Source organism: Pholcus phalangioides, unplaced genomic scaffold (assembly GCF_987345545.1).
Source record: "Pholcus phalangioides strain wild (caught in Gottingen) unplaced genomic scaffold, Ppha-v1.0 ptg000010l_1, whole genome shotgun sequence".
NCBI lineage: Eukaryota > Metazoa > Arthropoda > Arachnida > Araneae > Pholcidae > Pholcus > Pholcus phalangioides.
Genome location: NW_028301603.1, coordinates 27,677,886 through 27,685,731, shown reverse-complemented (window position 1 = coordinate 27,685,731; position 7,846 = coordinate 27,677,886). Strand labels below are relative to the sequence as shown.

The window sequence follows — 7,846 nt, the reverse complement described above, 5'->3', positions numbered from 1 at the left end:
TGCGGGCCCCCAGACCAGACTTTCACTGGCCCATTTATGACAAATTTATAGTGTGAAAAAACAAAAAATTATGAGAGTCTTTCCGAGTCCCCAGGGCTGGGACCATGTCTGTAACTGCTAATACCGAATTTTCGCTGACTTCGACAAACAGTGATTTCGGTGACGTAATGCTAACAAAAGGCTAAATTTCTCCTGAACCAGAATACCGATATGATTTATTGTAGCCTCTTTCGAAAGCTGGTATAATGGACAAGTTTTTTTGGTAAATCTGACCGATTGTAGCTACAAGGATGTTTGCGGAATTGGCGATAAAAAATTTTAGCGACAATTCGATTTTGAACTTTGCCAATCTTTCAGCGCTTGTAGCTCGCTATTAAATTCAGATATTTTAATAAAATTCGTGCCACTTTATGGGATTTTTATGCTTTTTCCAAATATGTGCTTCGTTTGCGTGTAGGTCTTTCAGAGAGTTTACAAACTCGGTTGTTTTTTTTTCAGACTTGACAAAATTTTTTTCCCCAATCGATTATCTACCATAACTCGAAAAAGGTTCGAGATAGAAAATTGTTGGTAGGGTGTTTCATGTTCCACACACTTGTCTATCACACCCTTTCGTTAGGCAGAACATGTCACGTTCACCCTGTATATATCATCATCATCAACAACAATAACCATTTTCAATCCACTGCTGGATGAAAGTCTCCCATGAATTTTTCCATTTTTCTCTGTCTAACGCTTTAGCCATCCCGTTGACTCCCGCCACTTTCCTGATCTCGTCAATCCATCTTGCATGGCGACGCTTTCTCGGACGCTTAACACTACAGGTGTACTAATCTAGAATACTTGTGGTCCATCTGTTGTCCTGTCTTCTTGCAGTGTGTCCAGCCCATTTCCATTTTAGACATTTAATTTTTTCCATGATATCATATGCCTTTGTGCGGTTCCTTATCCAAGTGATTCGTTTTCTGTCTCTTCTTGTTATGCCTAGAATACATCTTTCCATGCTCCTGTGCGCTGTCTGTAGCCTTTGTATCGTCTTGCTTGTGAGTGTCCATGTTTCAGCTCCATAAGTCAGTGCTGGTAGCACACACTGGTTAAACACTTTTCTTTTCAGACATAATGGCATGTGACTCTTCAGAATTACACAATTTTTGCCAAAAGTACTCTATCCAATCCTGATCCTTCTGTTACTGTAGACTACCGATGGGGGTCCATTGGGCCCACCTCATGTTTTAAAACTCTATTTGTGAGTAAACTGTACGTTTCCAAGAGCCAAGCTTCACTGATTTTTTCTATTTTTCGTTATTTTTTAATGGGCATTCATCCTTTTTTTCAATTCTTTCAATTAAGCCTAACTTATTCAAATTTGTAGCTTTCTATACCAATGGGGTCAATTAGGAAGTCCCTATGGGGATTTTATGGAAAAAAAAAACAATGGAAGATCAGATTTTTCACCACACAGATAGCACAATTTTTCTTCTCCCTGTCCTTCAAAGCCTTATTTCCCACTCTTGCATAGAAAAAATGTAGGTGGCGCCAAGGTGGTAGGTAGTGTAGGCTCAGCACAATGCACAGTCAAACCGAGGTGGAAAATTCAACACCAGAAGAAAAGCCATATATAATCCTGCATTACAACAAAACAAAATCTTGTGTAGATACCATGGATCAAGCGACAGCCATGAGATGATGAGCCACCTAAGAAGAAAGTTCGACGTGGATGTGTTCATCGAAAAGAACTGCAAGACAAGAACCTGTTGCAAGAAATGCAATGCTCACATATGTACTGAACATATTGCAATGTATACAGTCGAGTCCCATTGTAACGAACTCCAAGAGACCGGAGAAACCACTGCGTTATAACGAAAAATTTCGTTATTAAGGAATTCCAGGTTTTTGCATTGTTCCTATGTAAGCTGATCTGGGGGATAAGATTTTCGCTATAACGGTATTCTTTTAATTTTCTTTGCTGATGCAATATATTTTACAATATATTTTTCAGACTAAAAATGCAAGTACATAATAAATCAATTATAAGTATTGCAACAAAAGCATGTAGAAAAAAATTGACCAACAATGTTCTAAAAAAATGTAGTTATCTTTTTTTTCTCTTCCGAAGTTCCGATTTTTAAATATTTTATTAAATATTACGATTATTAACGTGCATAATATATTTTTTATACTATAATTTTTCTGTTTATTTATAGTCGATTTGCTATTGAAATATGCATTGATAAATTGGAAAAATATTTTACTAAAATTTGCAAAGATTTTCGTGATCCGCCTTTTGCTGTTTGAATATTTCAGTTTTTGCTCTCAGTGTATAAATTTGTCGGTTTAAAAATAAAATCGTTTATATTGAATTGAAAGTAGCGCGATTGTGTGTGTGTGTGCATATTTTTGAAATGTCTTGCGGAACAGCGGTGGGAATATTATCTACCTTGTGTGCACCCAAAGCGTATTAAAGACATCAAATTATTAATACGCTTTGTGTGCACTGTTGTTCGGCGATCCGATGAGAAAAGAAGATATCGTAGAGTTACGCGAATTATCATAGAAGCTGAAGCAACGTGATTGGCTGTGTGGAAAAAATTACGAAAAAAACGGTGTAAAATCGCGGAATGGCGAATTATGCTTCCCGGACTGTGTAATTTAATGAAAATAAAATTTTCTTGTGTGTACATAATTTTTTTTCTCCCCTCAAAATTGTTACTTTGCACGTGTGAAACAAAAAAAAATTCTAGAATTATTTAATGCTAGATACTGGTCTCAATAAAATCCCTCTTTGAGTAGGGACAAGTGGGAATGACTTCGAATGTTAAAATCCAAATAATTAATTAAATAAATTTGTAAGATATTGTTACAATTAATAGGTGGAGGTATATTATCACTTTTTTCATTGTACTCTCATCACGGTGGAGATATAATTTCACTTGAATCAAAAAATATTTTATGGGAGGGGGGAACGGTCTGGGCCTGCCTCAAAAAAGTTACGATTTTTTCCAAACCATATTAGTGTTTTCCAGGACATTCCTGTTTTTTCATGTTTCAGCGAAGTCAACTTGAACTTTTTCTTCTCTACAAAATCAAGGATTAAAATTATCTTCATAACTCATTAATTTATTATGACAATTACGACAATAAATAAAATTATTTATCTCACATATTCGATATGTTTTATCACGTCATTATAATCCACTGCAATTTGCAGAAGTGCTCTATTTCCTGCCAATGGCGATTTTTCAGTGATTTTAGCAATGGGATTTTTGGGATCACGCGGTATTTCCCTTTTCAGCAAAGAGTTTGAGAGGCATACAAACCGTAACCAAGGTAACCTATATGGTGACTTCCTCGGCCACTCATGGAGGAAACAAATCCAAATTAAAGACATGTAGAAATGAATCGATTTTTTTTTTCTTTTTGATGGGTGCATGAGCATATTTCGAATTTATTTTGTGAAGTTATCGATATGACTGTTTTTGTTCAAAAAAAAAAATACTCCAATTAAAAGCTGCGTAATGTCTTCAATGCAATTTATATATGTGCCATTGTTAGTTTTAAAATACACTAAACTATATAAATTGATGCAGTTGAATATCAAAAACAATACGAAGACATCAATTTACATTTTTATACTTGAAAATATATTTATAAAAGGTAGAAATCAATGTTATTGCATGAATATCCAACTCAAAAGTAGGGCCAGTTACAATCATTTATATTTAATTTTCTCGGCTTCATATCCGTGAACTCAATAATTCAAAAATCAAGAAGTCAATTGACTTTTTTAAATTATTGATGTTGTAGTAAACTCCACTAAACTTCCGCATTTCTGCAGTGAAATCAAAATTTTAACTTTGATTTCTATGGGGTTAATCCACTTCAGACCTTTGGAAGAAAAAGTACTTTTTGTAATCTTGGCGTGATTGGAGATTTGATGAAATGTTTTGTTTGTAATCGACATCGTTTTTGGAAGAACCAGCCACCCACCCAAAAAATGAATGTGTTGGTTGTGAGCGCGAGATGCGAATTCGCCTGTAATGTTTCGATTTTGTCATGATTTATGTACGTGCATTTTATTATTTATGATTTTTAATTTATTAATTCCTTTATAGTAAGAGTTGTGTCCGCTCCTTACGCTCGCGACCCATGGAGGCTTCTCCCATAGCCCGTATTGTCACGTTCACGGTTGGGGGATGAACCCCCTAAATCCGTACGACTGGTAGTCCGATAGTACACGTCTGAAAGAACAACGCAAAATAATTAATGTTAAAACGTGATAATATACGATGAAATCATATTCGTATACGAAGATGAAAGAGAAGTTCAAATAGATATAAACATCACGAGCTAGAATCGAACCAGTTATCTGCAAATTGCCAGAATCAACTATTCTAGAATAAGATTACCAGACGTCCTTCTTTTTGATGATATTTCAAGCGTCCTCCTATGTTTCAGAAAATGTATCTTTTTTTTTGTTCTCCTTTGCAGGGGTTTCCGGAATAATTTTTCAATTTTTGGGTTTTTTTCACTCTGAAACATATATTTCTTCATTGATATGAGTGTTTCTCTTGTGTTTTTTTTTTCTTTCCACACGTGTTCATACATTTGATCAATCACCCACGAAATTCCCGAGATTACCCGAGTTGCCTCCAAGCACGACAGATGCTATTCTATGGCCCAGCTCGCCCAGACAGTGCAAATAAACAGCTCTAGGAGAAGAAAACCGCACCACCCAATTTTAAAAGTACCATTGCATGCTCACCAACATCTAATGCCATGTACTGAAGTGGGGAGGGGGGGGGGAAGGGTGTTACTCATTCCATTCAGAATCAAAGAAAACAGCTGGATTGAAGCACAGTCAATGCTTATTCCATCTGTTGCGAAAACTTAAAAAGTGACATCATAGAGAGTGCACGCACAGCCGTCTCCCTTTCTGAGTTTTCGAATCTGGTAAACCTACTCTAGAAAGCAGGGCCGCAACTAGATGTTTGGTCCCCGGGGCAAGTGCGCATTTTGGTGCCCCCTTGTAATGTTGAAGGAGAAGTTTGAGAATAAAATTTACGCCCCCCCTCTGGTTCAACACTCGGGGCTCGATACGCCCCCCTCCCCCCCTTCTAGTTGCGGCCCTGCTAGAAAGGAATGCCAATTCCGGTTCTGACTAAATATATAAATTCTAGGAAGTGAAAAAAGCGCTAAAGGCGATAGAGAGACGGTGGCCCAATTAACAAGGTTACCATAGCACTCAGGGAGAGGAAATCCTTTGAAATCAATAGGAAGACTATATCTTTCCTCTGTAGCTTAATGGTAGAGCACGCGCCCTGAAAGTGTGAGGTGAATTATTCGATTTTCTTCTTTTTTTTCCTTTTTAATTACCTTCGCTTGATATTCAATCGTCTGTACTTCCCAACTTCAAAGCGAATGTGATCCTCGTTAAAAAGTCTCGCCACAGGGAGCAACGTGCCTACAACGATTACAATTACTACATCATTACACTTCACTGATAGTTAAAAAAATTGATGGCAGATTGAAGCACTATACACAGCACCCATTACACAAAAACAAACTTCACATCAGGTTCACTACACAGACAAGACACATTCCAACATGTACCAATTCTTTAGAAGTTCCGCAAGGGAATATGGACGAGGTGCATGTGTGGCTCAGTAGCATGGGTGGAGATACGCGGGAGGGGCGGGGGGGGGGGTAGCATTGCCACCCAGCATCAAAGGTGGAGTCGATTGATCTAATGTATATATGTATATGTGAATTGACATCATTATTGTGCCCCCCCCCAGACTTCCAAGTCTATCTCCGCCTATGCTCAGTAGTAGTAGTAGTAGTCATCTGTATTTTAGATAGGAAGACTAATTTTTCTCTGAAACGTCTTCTGATTATCCTATGCCTGTCCCTCAAAGTAATGATGATTATGACGTCTATGCAAAAAGCTTCATAGTTGGCAACTTCGTTCTTTTATGGCATAGGTTTTCGCGATAATCGGTTACATATTCCGTATTTACATAGAATTGCCGTATTTTCTCGAAGAAATATGGTCAGCGTATATAAAATGAGAATTTTGCCCCGTTAATGGAAGACAGATCAAGAAAAGTGGAAGCACCGAGCTATATAGAAACCTTATAGCTCAGTCAGTGGAAGTAAGTGACATCTGTCGACGGTGCTATAAACCTCCCAGATAACAAATGAATTTTTGGTGTGAAAACAAATACTTTTCGCTCAAAAAAGAAATAAAAATGGACATATAAAACACATTTATTTGCATTTAATTTACAAAAAATCAAAAATTGTATATTTTAAGGGCTATTAATAATTAATTATAATATTCGGAGCGGAAATGACGTAGGTTCTCGGAGGCAGTTTCCGGTTTATGCGTGTGTTGTGGTTGCGATAGTTGTTTTATTTACAAAAATTTCTGTAGGGGAGAGATGTTTTATTTCGCTATCTATTCCCATGAAAGCAATAAGAATCGAACGTGAGTACTTTTTTAATAACCGAATAATATCGCCGATTTCGTGGCAGTTTTAATTTCTTAACAATTTTTTCCGTTTCCCGTGAATGTTGATTTTGCACAGAGTAATATAATCTGTTTTTTTTCTTGTATTATTTTCGTGCCGATGTTAGTGCCTGCGTTGGTGGCTGCGATCGCGCATGAGATCTGTTACCGAGTAAGTGGTCATCCTTTTAATAATCGAATTTCACGAACTCGTTCTTTTTAATAATCGCTGTGATTTCGGGAAATAGCTCCCGACTAATTTTTTATTATTATTGTTTTTATTGCGTGAGCCACGAGGGCCACGCTCCCGTGTATACATTAGGGCTAACCGGAGGAGACATGTTGGACGACTCTGTTTGCAACGTGGAGTTTTCGGGTCGTTAAAAAAAACGATTCGTAAATAATTTATCCGAAATTATCGCGATTTATTAGCCTTTAGTCGCAACGAATTTCTCTTATATTCGATTATTTTAAATATCGAGGTAACGAGGGTGTTACACTAGAGGATGTGAAGGTAAACAAACATTGAGGTGGTGAGTTTAAGGTGTTACCATTGCTTTTCACATGTTATTTCAAAATAATATGTTTGACTTGAGCACCCGCATCGTGAATTATAAAACTTTTTGAAAGGCCATAGGCTATATTATTATTATTATTCATTGAAATCACCATTATATCGGTGGGTCCATTTGTAAATTCTAACACATTAGAATGCCATATTTGTAAGCACTATAGTAGAACCTGTGTTAGGTCAATTTCTGATATGCAGTATAACTTTTTGTCGCCAAGTTTTCTAAACACCATTCTCCAGAGAACGAGAATATTCTGAGAATTCTCCTGGATGTAAAAATTTGAGAATAATCGAGAATATTCATTTTTCTTTTAAATAATTTAAATTTTTCTTGTAATTTTTTTAAAAGTGTGAAATATAAATCACTTTTCATTGCCTGAAACATTTACAACAAAACAATTTTTTGTATAATCACTCCCCCCCAGTGACAACTTTAGTTCTAGAATATTCTCCAGGTCATGATGAGAGGTTTTAAAAGTTTGGTCATATAAAGATTTTAGAAATCTTTAGATTAAAACCTTAAAAAATTATTTTAAAATTAGATAAATTTTGAGAAATAAGTTCACAATAAAAGAAATTGAATCAAAGTTGATTGATAAGGGAAGCTATTCTTATATAATCATCTTCATTCTAAGATACAGAACTGTTGTTTTCTTCAATGCACATATACTTAAATTCTGTATCACTCACATTTCTTTAAAAGTTGTGCAATTCAGCCCTGTTGGTTTAATTTTCTTGCTTTCAAACTTTAATATTGTGGGCTACAA

The 7,846-nt window shown here is 36.2% G+C and overlaps 1 protein-coding gene across 2 annotated transcripts in view; it reads left to right on the top strand.

Annotated features, from left to right (window-relative positions):
• The first annotated feature begins 6,384 nt into the window (after window positions 1-6,384).
• Window positions 6,385-7,846, top strand: part of LOC149081190 (forkhead box protein N3-like) — a 49,451-nt gene continuing 47,989 nt past the window's right edge. For both annotated transcript variants that reach the window (XM_089237316.1, XM_089237317.1), the window contains exons 1-2: window positions 6,385-6,487; window positions 6,637-6,680. The gene's annotated coding sequence lies outside the window, so the exon portion shown is untranslated. The remainder of the gene's footprint in view (window positions 6,488-6,636; window positions 6,681-7,846) is intronic.